The sequence below is a fragment of the Anastrepha obliqua genome, chromosome 5, assembly GCF_027943255.1.
Source record: "Anastrepha obliqua isolate idAnaObli1 chromosome 5, idAnaObli1_1.0, whole genome shotgun sequence".
NCBI classification, from domain to species: Eukaryota; Metazoa; Arthropoda; class Insecta; order Diptera; family Tephritidae; genus Anastrepha; species Anastrepha obliqua.
In genome coordinates, this window is record NC_072896.1 from 49,972,783 (window position 1) to 49,990,104 (window position 17,322).

At 37.8% G+C, this 17,322-nt stretch overlaps 1 protein-coding gene across 1 annotated transcript in view; it reads left to right on the forward strand.

Annotated features, from left to right (window-relative positions):
- Positions 1–15,175: 15,175 nt before the first annotated feature.
- The window catches only part of LOC129247621 (solute carrier organic anion transporter family member 74D), a 51,944-nt gene continuing 49,797 nt past the window's right edge, over positions 15,176–17,322 (forward strand). The window contains exon 1 of the mRNA XM_054886807.1: positions 15,176–15,229. The gene's annotated coding sequence lies outside the window, so the exon portion shown is untranslated. The remainder of the gene's footprint in view (positions 15,230–17,322) is intronic.

Below are 17,322 nucleotides of genomic sequence, written 5' to 3' on the forward strand. Positions count from 1 at the left end.
TATATGCTCAGCCCAACCCAGCTCTATCTTAAGGAAATAGGGAATTTGGCTTGGAGGAGGTACTGTGATGAGTAGAGTACAGCAAAGGCGATGAGGTTGAAGTGAAAAACCTCAAATCCATAACCCTTTTCGAAAATACTGGAAATATATCCCTAATAAATAGGCAAAAACGCATGACTTTCGAAAATTAACTTTTACACAAGCCTCCAGTATTTTCGAAAAGGGTTATGGATTTGAGGGCATCTTCCTAGCAACTCTTCCATTATAGATGGCTTTTCTTATGACTCTTCTGGCAGCCAAGCACTAACACATTTTTGTAATTCATTCCTCATTTGATGATTCACTTTTGAAGAAGTTTTCTCTATACCTCTCTTCACAAGCTCTATAATGCTGCGATATTCCCTGTTAATTTACAAAGCATGGCTACTACGACAGAAAACAACGAAAATGAAGAATTTGAATTTGTAATGAGCTTACCGTTAGAATTTCATGGACAAATAGTATTGAAAAATAGGAGGTGCGTAGAATTACTGGACCCAGTGTATGTATGTACACTAGTGGCAATTCCTATAAACTCGCTTGTTGTTCTTAAATTTTGTATTTGTATTTTTATACATTTTCATAATTAACTTAGTTGTAAAAAAATCAATTCTGATAACAAATTGTGAGCTCAGAACATTTATTTTTACTAATCTGTCCGCTTTCACTTGCATTTGGAAACTTGAGCTAATTTTTTGTTATTTAAGAGTGTCCGACTCATCTTAACTGTGTAGTTTTTCATCGATGATTAGCACTTTCAATCACTTTTCGCGCCACCGAATACGCTCTTTGAGGAGTGGCCAAACATCAGACTGGCTCTCAGAGATTTTGAAGGAATTAGCTGACTTGCTGACGTCACATGGGATGTGACGGCGGTTTATTTACGAAAAATCTGAGATTGTATTGGAGATGTACGGAAAAAACCAACACAGTCTTCACTCATTTCACTAACGACTGATTTGACGAATGTGTGAAATGAGCGGGCAGAATTTTGTTGCGGAATCCTCGATGACGTGACAGCCGAAGTTACTCTCAAAATTTTGCTTCGGATGTCCAAATCTTGTAATCTATCATCCTTGAGTTGTTTGGTTTTATGAACGACACTCAGTAGGGGCGTTAAGATATTTGATAACTCAGATTAATGCTCAGAAAAACAGAAAGCGCACTTAAGCCAGCAACTAAACTAAAAGTTGAAATTTTTTAACCGAGTTGCGCTAATATTCTGCTCATCTGTAAATATACAGCAAGTAGGGCATTTTGTTTCTGCCTTCATTCATTTGGCACTTTCGTGGATCTCTCGAAGGGACAATGGTAAACTGCCAACGTACAACCCTATTACCAGCTGGTACCGCATCGAATACTTTCAGAATCGCCAACGGAGACGTTGGATTTTTATTCGCTGCGTTATGTCTATGTCGTCGTAAAGCTCATACAGCTCGCCTATGATAGTCGCCGCCACCAATGTTCAAAGCTCCAAAAATCTTCCCCTTAATCTTTCTCTCAAACAATCCAGGGGACGCATCATCGGATATTGTCATCGTGCAAGGTTTTGCAATAAGACGGCCATGAAGAGAGCCTTATAAAGCGTTAGGTTTGTGTGTAGCGATGAAAATGTCGTTGTTATAAATGAAAGTGTGGCAATTCCAAGCCCAAAAATACCAACTCGCCAAAGATAGCACGTCAGACGCACCGATTTGGAAAAAAATTTGCTTAAATATCTCAAATTTCTCTCTTACAAGACTTAAAATACAGCTAATGGAAGGCAATCGATTACGCACTTCGTTTCGCTTCTCAGTTTCAGCCATATAGCATCACAGGGTTTATCTAAAATAAATTTTTCGGACAAGCTGCAGTTTTAGATCCACAATCCATGTTTCCGAACCGTTTTTACTTGATTATCAAGAAACCGTAGAGAGTTTGCCGAGTGCCGAATTTATTTTTCAAAAATTCTACTTTGTAAGCCATCTCGGTCAAAGGTGATCAGTACAGAGATGTGAATCTCGACCATCTGTGGGGCGAAACTGAGGGAGTGCATCTTTTAATTTTTGTTTTCAGCAGAAGGGCGCGCAATGCCATACCATCCCATCGAGCAATTGGCTAAGTAGGATGTCAGCTGGCACGGGGATTTCAATTAGGTGGTTATTTAACCAGGTGAAATTTTCAAGACACATTACTTGAAAGATCGACACGTGTACTAAGCGAAGCTGTGCAGGTTCTCACAGTTCATTTAAGGCTATATCTGAGCTATTTATGGCTTTGTCTGAGGTATTTACTTGTGAAACCAATCATCCGAGACAGCTGCATGCATGAACAAATAACAGCAACGTTTGCTTTTTATAAATAAAATATTTAAAATGATTTTATTCAAACAACTGTAATTTGGATCAGCCTTTTTCAACAGAATTTATTTGATAGATGTATGGATGTTTGTATGTATGTATAATATATCTATGCTATTATAAATTAATCTGATACTACAATACAGCTTGTAAAATTAATATATAATCTGTGTTCGGTCTTAGCATTAAATGCACATCAAAATGTTTATTCAACGAACTGCTCTGATTTTTTTGCAGTGCGGCATTTACGCTCCATTTCTCCATTTCTAATCTTTGCTAATGAAGTCGAATGTGGCATGCAGGCGTATCTATTGCATTCTACCTACGACGTACCAAGTTTTGCGTATAATTTTTCTGAATGCTTTGTCGAGTTAAGAAACCTTTCAAATGTGAAAACTTACAAGATTTTTGCCACTGAGCCATAGAAATGTAGAGCCCGTCGTGCTTCACCAGCCAATATCTTTCAATGGTTTTTGTTTTTTTTTTGTTTGTGCAAAGCGGGCTATTCATTATAAACTCATTCGAATGTTTGGCTAACAGATACTAGGAAATATATATGTATGAGTGTATTTACAGTCTCTATCTATAACTATAACCGATGAAATTTGAGCAGCTGGAATTATAATTTTTTATACACATTCAGCTACTTAAATGGCGATTTCCCGCACCACTAACAAAAAAATATCAGTTTTACTGCTATATTTTAACTGAAGTAGTTCCATTCTTATAAAAAATTAAAATTCAAGCCCGACTGACAGGCGTCCAGAGCGTACTTAATTATGGAGGGAACACTGCGAACTTGTAAAATAGTGACAGTTGCGCATGCCACAGAGAATGTGAAGAACCCGAAACCCCAATCGTTGACGGCGGAACTGTCGTTCCGCTACCCGGAATAGCGATCAATAAGCTTCTAGCGAGCGTATTGTGCAAATGGCTGAAACCCACCATCAACCAACGGATCGGACCTTATCAGAGTGGCCTTAGACCTGGAAAATCTACAATCGACCAAATATTTACAATACGAAAAATCATGGAAAAAACCCATGAAAGGGGTCGACACACACCATTTTTTCATCGACTTCAAAGCTACATTCGACAGTATGAAAAGGAGTTGCCTATATGCCACTTTGTCTGAATTTGGTATCCCAGCAAAATTAATACGGCTATGCAAATTGACGTTGCTCAATATCAGCAGCGCCGTCAGAATTGGGAAAGATCCATCCGAGCCGTTTGAATCCAAACGAGGTTTCAGACAAGATTACTTCTTTAACCTGACATACTGACATCATCGGCCTTAACAACCGCGATGTTACTGCTGTCTTTCCCAAATTGGATAAAGAGGCAAAGCGAATGGGTCTGGTGGTGAATGAGAACAAAAATACCTGTAAGTACCTCCTGTCATCAAACAAACAGTGGGCGCACTCGCGTATCGGCATCCACGTCACTGTAAGAGACTTCTTTTATTTAGGAACTAATGTTAACACCGATAAGAAAGTCAGTCTTGCAGTCCAACGTCTCTCTTGCCAACAAGTGTTACTTTGGACTAAGTAGGCAATTGAGTAGTAAAGTTCTCGCTCGACGAACAAAATTAACAATATTCACGACTCTTATCATGCCCATCCTAAAGTATGGCGCAGAAGCTTGGAGGATCACAATATCCGAGGAGGTGTCCCTTGGAGTGTTTGAGAGAAAGATTCTGCGGAAGATTTGTGGACCTCTGTACGTCAGTAACGGCGAGTATCGCAGGCGATGGAACGATGAGCTGTTTGAGCTTTGTTCAAGCAAACAATTTTGTGAATGTCTAACCATGAACTTAGTTTCTCTCACCTTACGGTTGTTGTTTTATCTGTCGATAGTTCTAATTCCAAACGCTAGATGAGCTGAAGATATGTAGAACGTAGAGGTGTGGCCTATATCAGAACCCTTAACTGACTCTCAGCGATTTTGAAGGAACCATCTGATTTGCTGACTTAACCGGTGTTATGAAAGGAGTTTATTCACGAAAAAACTGAGATTTTATTGGTGATATACGAAAGAAAACAAAATTAACGCAGCCTACGCTCACTTAATTCGTTGCCGTTTGAACAACGACTTTCTGGACGATACGTGTGAAATGAACAAGCAGAATTCTGCTGCCAAATTGAAGTGGAAGTTTCTCTCACAATTTTGTTTCGGATGCCCAAACCTTGTAATCTATTATCCTTGGGTGGGCCATCTCAATATCCCTGTAGGGGGCAATAAACTCTTTATCACTTAAAAATTCTTTATATTTATTGTATTTTTTTTTTAATCCGAATTCTTAATAAAAATTACCTTGCCCTTATTTTTCGGCATCGGGTGAGATAATTTTTGGTTTTTCGCTGCACGCCTACAAAACTAGCCATTTTAATAAAAGCATTCTAGCTGATTGATATTCCGCTAACGGCGTTCATTATTAGGTCTTAGGTCTTGGGTTGTAATGATTGCCCAGAGAGAGGGCCTTCTTGGAGGAAAGAAGTTTAGTTCATCCTTTGTGATACCATTGCAAGAGGGGGAAAGAGAGGAAGGGAAAAAACGAGAGGAAGAAAAGGAGATGGGTGTGAAGGGTTGAGTATTTGTGAACTATGAATGGTGACTAATTTGAAGTTCATCAGATTTTCGATATCAAGACCTGCTATGTCAGCAGGCGCAGAAAAGAAGTGAGAACCAAGATGCTCAAAACTTAGTCAAGCGAGAGCGGGGCAGCTAAGGAGCAGGTGCTGAGATGATTCCACCTCATCCTTCATACAGCTGACACAAAAAGGACTCCAAGTAATTCCGAGTCTCATGGCATGTATACGCCGCGTATAGTGCCCCATGAGGATGCCCACAAAATTTGAGAGCTGAGATTTGGTCATCCTCAGAATATCCCTAGAACGTCTCCGATCCAAACATGGCCAAAAGGATTTCGCGACCTTACACGTTCCTATACTTGCCCAGCGCTCGCTGAGTTGGTGCAAAGCCCATCCATGCAGGAGTAGAGCGCAGGTTGTTAAGGGGAGCCCGACCCCCTCCTTTCGCGGACACACTACCTCACAGGTCCCTTGTCTGGCCAGCTCGTCAGCTTCGCTGTTCATTATTACTTCAGAACTATTTCGCTTCACTCCACTACCAATAAATCAGTTTTCAACCATTTAAGTTCATTAAGAAATAATTTAACAATCAAACTAGACATAAATTGCAGAAGAAACAGTCAACGGTCATAAATCAGTGGCAATCGGCTGTACTTGTTTGTATAAATGACATATGTATATGTACTTATATGTAGCATCAGTATGCGTGACATGTGTATACATTTATTTTCATATAAGTATGTCTGTAATTAGGTGCATTTTACCTTACGAGTTTTCTTGCAAATGTTTCTCGCTGCGAATTAGCACATGAAAAATGACTTAAACTCTAATTTGCATGCTCACGATATTTAAACGCGCTGTACTTAATGAACACTTTTTGGTTAACTAATAATTTGTTTTTACAACCATATTTTTCATGTCAATTTTGTTTATGAGTGCTAAAATTTCACACTTTGAAAAGCTTCATTCATTTATAAAAAAAATTTAATTACCCAGAATACGTTATATATTCTATATATGTATGTGTATATGTGTTAAATGGGCAAAACAATGAAATTCGGTGTTTGATTCGAATGTCAAAATAACAGTTTCCATTGCATGAATGGCGATTTGCATTCCTTTCCTCAGCTCCCCTTTGAGTTTATGTAAAAATAATTCAATGAAATAGTTGGCATTATTAATGCGCAATGAATATTTCCTAAAAAAATAATTATTTAAATTTTAAAATTAAGACATTTACGACTGATGAAGAATTACAAAACCCACTATCACCCAATATAGGGTGTGAAAAATCATACAAACGTTAGCTTAAATGTTTTGATCAAAATTTGAAGCGTTATTGTGCCCTGTGGTTTTGTTTAATTATTCTTCAAATAATAGTCATTCTTTATATAGTGAAACCTCCCTTGAGCGAACACTCATCGACAGTCAATTTTTGTCTGCCCAAGAAAGGTGTCTGCCCAAGGGGAGGGTAGCTTGCTTTAGAACGTTGTAATTTTTTAATTAATTGAACACGAATACAAATACGATTTTGAACGCTACGTAATTTATATTAAAAGTTGAATATTTCTCAAGTTTTGAGTACAAAAAGATAGAACCCATGTGTTTTTGTTTTTTTTAGATAAATGAGGTTTATTCCGAACAGTGTCATAAATTAATTTAAAATTGACAATGAAATAAACAAACAACAATGGCGAAAATGATGATGAGAAGAAAAATATTCAGATAAGAACAAAGATAGTATATGAGTCTACCACGTCTAAAATAATATTTTCGGAAAACGAACTGATAATTTTTTTTTGAGATTCGATAGTTGAAAAGAAAATACCTACGAACATACATAAGCTCGATGCACAGTATTCAGAGGTACGGCCAACATCAGACTCTTAACCGGCTCTCAGCGAGTTTGAAGGAATCAGCTGATTGGCTGACGTATCCGGGGTTATGACAGCGGGTTGTTTACGAAAAAACTGAGATGAAAAGAAACACAGGCGACGCTCATATTAGTTGGCGTCTCGTTCGAAATGTGGGTTGCAAGTAAGCAACCTGTCTGTCTAATAGAAGCGTGACCGCCAGAACTTAGCAAATATTTGACCAACTGGATTCTAACAATCTGCATTGTATTAGCTTATAATATGCAATATTTTCAATAAAATGTAGAGTTACCACTATTAGCTATAATAGCTTCGTGGTAACCCTTTCCGGTAAAATGACGAGTCTAGCTCGTCATTGGTTTTTCATGTCATATAGCACAATAACGAGCTACACTCGTCATGCCTACTGTTGAATATGCTAATTAATTTAGTTTAAAATTTCTAGTGTACTGAATTGGGCAACACCTTTTTTACTTGTGGAAATATCACATTTCCCTATCACATAGTGTTTACCGTTAAAATTTCTTGGTACAAGACACGGGCGAATTGTTGTTAGTCTGTAAGACTTCAGGCTTAAAAAGATAATGTGAGCATCGGCCAATATACATATATTTCTATAAAGGAAAAACGTGTTTTTTCATTAGTAAATCATACCAGAAGGGGTTAATTTCTGCGCAAGATTTGGAGGTAATCGGCTCCAAATCAATCTAATTTGCTTTAATAACTGTTTGATCGTTCATATTTGTTTTCCGTTGAATTTTGCTTAATTATTGCCGAAACATTTTCAACAGGTTTAGTATTATCTGACTGGGAAGACCAATCCAACATTTTAACCCCATTTTGCTGTTTCAATTCTCTACATCTTCGGCTTCTATACTTGGGATCGTTGTTCTCTTGTAAAATCCAAGGTTATAGCTAGCTCTTCCAAACATTTTCGCAGCTGATGGTAGTAATGCTTTTTGGAGAAGCATCCCCACAGATTAACCTTAACTGGATGCTTGACATTTCGTTCAAGTTGTCAGTAGTACAGAAGGACCGATGTTTGCAACTATTCGATTCAAAAGGAAGATTCATCCGTTAATATTACGTTTCCCCAATTACGTACTGAATTTGCCTTTGCCCATGCAAGTCCCTTTTCTATGCCCGATAATGAGAGCAGCGGTTTTCAATGTGGTGGAATTTCAGGTGTTCTACATGTAACCGTCCTCGAATCGTGTCTTTGGATACATCGGTAATACCCCTCTACCATAAAACTGTTTCAGTTTCACCCAACGATAAGTATGGCTTTGTCACAAACAAAGCAATGATCATCTGATCTTGCTTTGGAGATCGATTTCTTCAAATATTTCGATTTCTTCTACTATTTTGCTGCACAGGCACGTGAGACTTGAATGATGACAACGTCCGACGAGGCGTCGCTTGGAGTGTTTGAGAGAAAGATTCTGCGCAAGATTTTTGTCCTTTTGCACCGTAGCAATGGCTAATATCGCAGGCGATGGAACGATGAGCTGTATACGCTTTACGACGACATAGATATAGCGCAGCTAATAAAGATCCAGCGACTGTGTTGACTGGGTTATCACAGAGAGAACGTCGGTTCGAATCTCGGTGAAACACCAAATTAAGAAAAACAGTTTTCTAATAGCGGTCGTCCCTCGGCAGGCAATGGCAAACCTCCGAGCGTATTTCTGCCATGAAAACGCTCCTCATAAAAATATCTGCCGTTCAGAGTCGGGTTGAAACTGTAGGTCCCTCCATTTGTGGAACAACATCAAGACGCACACCACAAATAGGAGGAGGAGCTCGGCCAAACACCCAAAAAGGGTGTACGCGCCAATTATATGAAAAGGAAGTGACTGGCGCGCTTTGTTCAACTCGACCAAAATCGGGTTAGCGGTTATCGCGTCAATTAAGAAGAATAAAAAGAGGCACGTAACATTTTTGGACCTTTAGGGTGTGCATACAGGAACACTACTTAAATCGTTTTTCATACGCGGACCTCATTTGGTAAAAACAACGTACGCTTTCTACATTTCTCACAAAGTTCCTAGCAACTATGGCTATCCCTCAAAAAACTGGCTTAACTCACTATTTTACAGGCAAATGTAATTTAAGGCTGCTCTATTCCCGCGTTGCCAAGATATATTTATTTATATTGCTTCATCTATTCGCTACTTTCAGAATAAGTATTTCATTCGAAAAAGATGCTCTCACTCTTTCATTATTCTCGCTATTTAATAGCCACACCTCGTTTGATGTTGACTTTTATTATTTCTTAATTCTGGACTTGAAAGACTTCTGGACTCGGCATTTTTAATACGAACTAAAATATATTCTAAGGTATGATTACGCTAGGTAATAATTTTTAATAAATATGGCTTTTTGTTCGAAGGAATTGTCGATTAGCGCCACGCCGATTTCATCCGTTCGGGTGAATGTGAAATTCAATATGCATACATATGTATAGGTATATGTATGTATGCATACCCAAAAAAAAACAGAATCATGTTCATTCAAAATTTGATGGGTTTTCATTAACCTGAATGAAACTAATGCAGTATTTTCAGGTTATTTATAATATATGCAGATGTATGTATGCATGCATGCATATCGAATGCCAAATGGTTTGGTGTCTTTCACTACAGGCGTACAAATTTGAATGCAATGCACTCTAATATATGCACACTCACCTATACATACGTACGTGCATTAAAATGCAGTTAAACTCGTAACAAGTAAAGTTCAGCAAACTCAGTTACGTTTGATGACTCTCAAAGATGTTAATTGAATTAATTCTGTTGCTTTTGCTTCCGTGATTCAACACAAAGAATGTAGCGATAAGAGTAAGTGCTCGCATTACATTCGTATCCATTTGACCTCATTATCTGAAGTTTAGCCTTCAATTTCTTGTTTTGTGCGTTGTAGCATCAATTATTTAGTCATAAGTTATAAGGAAAGGTTTTCTTTGCCCACATCTACAGCTTCTACTAAATGTGTCTGAAAATCTGTCAAATTTCTATTTTGAATTTTTTCATGCAGAAATTTTCTCTTCTCAGGCGCCTTGCTGTCTTACTATTTCATTTTCAAAATGGCATCAAACAAATCTGGCTGCTGTATTCGCGCATGCAAATGGCGCAGCCAAAGGAAAATTGAGTTGTCAAACTACGAAATGACAGCTGACGTTAAGGCAATGAAGGCAAGAAATTCGGTAAGACAGATATGTGTTAACAGTGAAATTCGCGCTCTGCTCCTGTCAGAGATTTTTTTAACATAATCTATAGAAGGTTTAGATATGGGGCTTAACGCATACCTGTAACTAAAAGCGTTTTTGGGAGAGTAAAACTTAGCCGCGCTTTTAGGTACGATTCACAGGATTTAGTATGCATTTTTTCTACCAGCTAAATCTTGTTAAGTGTTAAACATTGCACAAAATAAGGAGTAAAAACACTCTTCTTCTTATTCTCTTCTTTTGTGGCAAGCACTGCCCTCGTGTGATGATGTCTTTTTTTTTTGTTTTTGCTTTTAAGTCAGATCCATTTTTTATCTCAATGTCGGAAACTCGTTAATTTGCTGTAAGAAAGACGTACCGAAAGAGCGAAGTCGTGCCTAGCTAGCCTTGCACATTCATATAAGTAAAGGAAAAGACTTTCCTTCTTGACAACTTCTGGGATTTTGAAGGGGAGGTTGAGTCTGGCTGCGTGATTCCCAACCTTCCAATGACCTGTAAGGGTTGCAGTGATGCGTGTACTGTTTGAGAGAGAGCATCTTAACAGGTGATTCGTCCTTTGGATGGCCATGTGTTTTTGTTGTAATACATATACATTAGGGTGGTCCAAAAAACTCAAGTTTTTTTTAGAGACCTAGGGACCCTCTCATTTTGTTACATCTAATAAAATAATAATCTATGCAAAATCTTAGCACCCTAGAACATATAGAAGGCAGTGCTCAACAACGTTTAGTTTTCATAAATTTCTATAAAAAACTCATACTTTCGGGTAATTAACGCCTTTTTTTGTTTCAGGTTTGAACTATATTTCAATCAAAATGACTGCTCTTAAGACGCGTCAGGCGGACAGTGTTTACTTAATTGGTGTTAAGGACTTAGAACCTTTAACAAAGAAGAACCAACTTCCTACAACAAAAGAAGTTTTGTTAAGATTTCACTTTTTTTTAAGTGAAAAAAAATCTGTCAGGAACGCTAGTCATAGCACAATTGAAGAATTGAATGAAGTTTGGAGCAAAGCCCTAATCCCGACTAAATATACCAAGGATTCGATTGAAAAACTTGAAAGTGTGCATTCACAGTGGCAGAAAAACAGAAAAACAAAGAACAAACGAGCAATCATTTGTAGACAAAATTGAAAAGCTTTTTGACATTGCCCATTCAGATGCTCTAATTCTCATGAAAATACAACAAGACAAAGATTTTTTAATTGACCAAAGAACTGAGAGAAAAATGATCATTTCATCTCAAGACAAAGAGTATACTACAAAACAAGAAAGAGCACTAGAAAGATTTGAAAAAGAAGAGAAGAGAAGAGAAAAGTCTGTTTCTGCTGCAAAATCCACGTCTTCTTCTATTAATCCACCCGATGATGACTTTAATGATAGTTCAAGTGCCAAAAGCATTTCTGACAGTGGTTCTGATGATGAATTATATCAACCTTCGTCCAAAAAAGATTTAGAAAAAGATTTAGGTGGCAAGAGCGAAGATGTTTCTGAACGAAAGGCTAAGAAGAGCCTTTTTGACATGAATGTGGTAGGGGCTTTAGACAAGAATAAAGTTTCCGATCGTGAAGCTGTAAGGCTTATCATTCCTATTGCCGCCGCACTTGGCCATGATCCTGCGGCATTGCCGCTTTCAAGAAGTTCTATAAAAAGAAAACGAGAAGCAGCAAGGCAGAATTTTTCAACAGAGATGAAATCTAACTTAGACATCAAAGAACCAGTTGTTGTTCATTGGGACAGCAAAATCTTGCCCGACATTTTAGGTTCACAAAAAGTAGATAGACTACCAGTGCTAGTTTCCTATGCTGGTGGAAATGAGAAACTACTGGGGGTGCCAAAATTGGCTAGTGCAACAGGTTCGAAAACTGGAGATGCAGTACTTAAAACTCTTAAAACATGGAATCTTGATGATAAAATCATTGGTATGGGATTTGACACAACAGCCGTCAACACTGGTGTCAAGAGTGGTGCAAGCACTTTCATTGAAAATACGCTGAACAAAGAACTTCTATGGTTGCCGTGTCGCCATCACATAATGGAAATCATTTTGAGCAAAGTACTTACATTATGTTTGGGACCTTCAAGCTCTCCTGAAATTCCCATATTTAAAAGGTTAAAGGAATCATGGAATGCAGTTGATCGATCAGATTACACACCATTAAATTTTTCCCCTGGAGAAGCTGAGTTAAAAAACAGTGCCATCGAATCCCTGATACATCATCTTAGTAAGAAAGACCAGCCTCGAGATGACTACCTCGAACTTATTGAACTGACACTGTTGGTGTTGGGACAAACAATAGAAAAAATTCACTGGAGAGCACCTGGGCCTATACACCACGCTCGGTGGATGGCTAAGCTTATTTATGCATATAAATTGTACCTTTTCCAAGGTCAGGGAGTTTACCATCTCACAAACAAGGAGAAAGAAAACTTGGACAGATTTGTCCGTTTCGGAGCACTTTTGTACGTGAAAAACTGGGTTGAGGCTCCAATCAGCGCCAATGCAGCTTTCAACGACCTAATGTTTTGGAAAGAGGCTAGGAAATACAGCGCGATTGATGGAGAGATAGCTAAAACCATCAAAAAAGCGTTCCAGCAACATTTGTGGTATCTATCCGACGAGCTGGTCGGATTATCACTTTTTTCCACGAAAGTGAGCCTTGAAAACAAAGTGAGCATCGTGAATAAGATGTCTGTCCCTGCACCGCCCAGGATGATTAGAGGAAATGCCAATTTATTAAGTGATGAATGTGAATTGGCAGATTTCGCTAATAGTAGAACAATGATGTTGTTTACTAAGCTAAACATTAAGCAAAGCTTTTTGAACAAGCACCCAAGTGAATGGGAACAGACGCCAGAATTCAAAGAGGCAAAAAATACTGTAAATAAAATCAAAGTGGTCAATGACATCGCAGAAAGAGGTGTTAAACTATTTCAAGATTTTAACAAACTCATAACAAATGATGAGGAGGAAAAACAGCTGTTGCTGCAGATTGTAGAGGCTAATCGGAAACAATTTCCGACTGAACCAACGAAGAAGGTCGTTCTAGAAAGCCTACAGAAACCATCCACTTCTAAAGAAAAAATGTAAAAACTTGCATTTTTATTATGGTCTTCACCATAAAATGTACATATTTTTAACATGATTTATAATGTAAAATAACCAAATAAATTTAAGTTTTTGTATTCTAACATGTCTTGTCATTTTTTTCAAAAATTGTAAAAAAAACTCCCATTTTCATTTTTTAAACAGCGTTGAGCACTGCCTTCCAAGTGACTTATGACCTTGAAAATTTAGCTCTTTACTTCTTATATCAAATAGAAAAGAATTGGGGGGTCCCTTGGCTTTTACATCCAACTTGAGTTTTTACCATAGGATCTTGGACCACCCTAATATACATATAGTTAATTTCTTCCCAATTCTTTCGGCTAAAGCGTGATAGTGTGAGGCAATTGATGCTTTTACTGTGTTGAGTGGGGTGGAGACTTCCACCACCTCTGCTTTGTCTAGTGTCGAACCTTTTCTTGCTAGCTCATTCGCTGTCTCATTACCCCGTATGTTCCTATGACCCAGAACCCATATCAGAGTAATTTCAAGCCAATGACTAAGCAATTCTAGTTCCTCTCTGTACTGTACTGTACTGAGACTAGCTTGGATGAGATGGAATTGGAGTCTAGGGCCTTGATAGCTGCTTGGCTGTCTGAAAAGATAGCTACCCTTGCACCAACTTCCCCTTGTAAAGTTTTAGTGATTTGCATGCTTCTCTGATCGCTAATAGTTCTGCCTGGAACACGCTAGTCAGGAAGTCGAATTAGATTTCAGTACCGTATCTTCCAATCACCTTCCCTTTGCCCCATTCGACTCTCGGTGGAAAACGTACCGTAAAGTCTTTCTTGAAGTTAAGGCCTGGGACAATGTAGTCTGATCTGTTTTTGAGTAGCGAGGGTCCCTGTAGGAGGATCTTCCTGTGACCGTACGACCTTGTTGTCCAGCTTCCTATGTCTCTGAGTCTCAACGGGCTGCAAGTAACGATTGTTTTTATATGTAAGTCTCATGGTAATAGATGAGTTGGTACATTGAGCTCTTTAGTAAGACTGGTGCTAAGCGCTCCTGTAGTTAAGATACACGCTGTTCTTTGTATCTTGTTCAGCTTGGTTTGGTTGTATTCCTTTTCTATTAGGGGCCACTAGTACGGCATTTGTTACTATTGGCCTTACAATGGGTATGTAGGACCAATTGGATAGTTTTGGTTGGAGACCCCATTTTTTACCCAACATTTTCTTACGCGTGCAAAGTGTTATATTCGCTTTCTTTACCCTGTACTCTATGCTGGACCTCCAGCTGAGTTTGGGATCTAAGATAACACCTCCTAGGCATTTTGCCTGTTGGGTTACCGTAAGATTAACGCCGTTTAATTTTGGGGGATTTAAGTTTGGTATCTTGGTTTTCTTAGTAAATATCATCAGTTCAGTTTTGTTGGGGTTTACACTTAAACCACTGTCTGTGGCCAAATTGCTGAGTAATCCAAGAGCTCCTTCCATAATCGCACTGATTATGGTTGGAATCATTCCCGAAACCATAAGCTCTATGTCATCCGCGTACGCCACTACTTTAATTCCCTTCCGGTTGAATTTGGTAAGGATATTGTTGACAACTAATAACCACAGCAAAGGGGTATTATCCCCCTCCCTGAGGGGTTCCCCTGTTGACAAAGCGTTTTACCGTGCTGCCTACCACACCGATGATTATTCTAGTTTTAAGCACGTTCTCTATCCATTCGTTGAGACCTACATATGTCTGTGCATAACATGTTAAGCCTTTCGCAAAGTACGCTTGATAGGACATAGCACGGCATTTGAGGCTTCAGGAAGAACGAATGCTACATTTCTGTAATCTCAAAAAAAAAAAAAATCTTGGTGTTAAAAAATGTTTCTTGAGTATAAAAATATAGCAGTTTTATTAAATGATGAAAAACAGCTACTTTGAAAAATCATGCATAAACGTGTTATGAAAATTTAGAACGATGTGTCATGTCACATCAAAGATATCATAACACATTTTTTTGGTTTGAATTTCCAATAACATATTTTTCTTCTTTTTTACAGAGGAGCACCCGAACACATATGAACGTATTGTAGACATATTTGGTTTCTGCAGGTAATTGATATATTTTTAGAAACTCATTCCTAGAATTCCTTCCGAGTAAATGGAAAGATTTAAGTGACACTAAGTGGACGAGTAAACAACTAAATGAATTTATTGGCTGTGCAAAATGTATGCTTGAGCATTGAAATATCATTAGACTTATTAGTACAGTAAATTTGGAAAAATATCTCTAAATATGAAATTTCAGTATCATATATTTGTACCAAATAAATAAGTATGCACACACTTACACACGTAAGTATGTCCGTTTACAAAAAAAAAAAAAACAAATACAAAAATTTACTTAATGCTTAAAATTGGCTCACATCGCCAATATTTGGGAATCACCTACTTTTTTAAGCAGAAAAACTATCGAAAGCCTTTATATAGTGCTAGCTTGTGAACGTTGTTTACGAGGGTCGTTTGAAATGTCCGCTCAAAAAAAAACTACTTGATTGTTTGGGTAAATCTGTTTTATTTTTTGACATAGTTTGCTTTTAGACTTATACACCTCGTCCAATGCTGTTCTAGTTTGTTGATCCCTTCTGAGTAACAGGATTTGTCCAATTCTGAAAAATAGCCATTCGTTTCTGCAATCACCTCCTGGTTTGAATAAAATCTTTTTCCCACCAGCCATTTCTTGAAATTGTGGAACGAAGATAGAAGAGCCAAGTTTGGGGAATAGGGAGATGGGAAACGAGTTGGAACCCTATTTCCAGTGATTTTGGTACAACAACTGCACACACAAAAATCACTCGATTCACTCGATTGAAACACAAAGAAATATATGTGTGTGTATAAAAAAAATTTAATACATTCAACATTTATAAAATACAGCAAATAGTGCTTAATATTATCTATACAGTATACTCGTTCCTAACAGGCACCTCCCGTAAGCGGACACCTCCCATAAGCGGACAATTTTTTCAGTAGGTACATATCACAAACTCTTAAGAATTATTATTATTTACTTTTTTTACACTTTTTTTTTAAAGCGGACAAATTTTTCAGTCTCTTAGGTGCTTGCTTAAGAGAGAATACACTGCAATTTTATTTATGGTTAATAAAAATAATAATAATTATAAATTTTTGAAAAGGAAAGGCGAACATTTCTGATTTTAACTGATATTTTTGTATTTTAATATACCCTGTGGTCAAGAAGTACTGGGAATGTTTAATTTAAACGAACCGCGCACGTGGGAACCGGTCCTTATTTTTTTCTTACGTTGATACGACTTTTGAAGCCTTTGAGAGGTGCTGTACGTCGCAAGCGGCCGGAAATTTGGGCAAACAATTTTTGGGTTTTGCATAATGATAACGCGCCATCGCACCGAGCCCAAATTCTACTGGATTATTTGACCAAACACCAAGTAAATACCATCGTGCAAGCACCGTATTCACCTGATATGGTCCCGGGTGACTTCTTTTTGTTTCCCAAGTTGAAGTTACCACTTTGTGGAAGAAGATTTCAGTCGATAGAGGAGATCAAAGGGAATGCGACGAAGGAGCCGAAGGCCCTCCCTTCGTCGGCCTACCAGGGGTGCATGGAGGAGTTGGTTAAACGTTGGCACATGCGTGTTGCTTCAAACGGGTCATATTTTGACGGAGATAAAATAAATTTGTCTGAAATTTAACTCTGTTTTGTTTTATTTAAACAATCCCGGTACTTTTTGATCATATGGTATGCATTATTTTATTTTAATACATTGCAATACCTTTTGAATTAAAAATAGGTGGCAACGCCATTCAAAAAATATTAAATAATTAAATATTAGAATTTGTGGCTTATCATTGAGGTGGCACCACCAAACATAAATAATTTTAATTAATACTTTGTTGATTCATTTGAAAACATTTGTTTGATACCCATTTCCCAACCTCTAAATTATTTTATTAATTTCATTTTTTTTTTAAACTAAATGGCAACGGACACAAAGAAATCTTTAAGTTGCTATCTGAGCTGTATCCACTGTTTTTGCCAACTAAAGACGACCGATACGCACAGTCTCATTTGGAAGAAAATTTGTTGTTAGAGCAATGGAGCAATCCAGAATGGATGCAGGGATGTTTGACGGATATTTTCTTTACCGATGGGTCCAAGAATG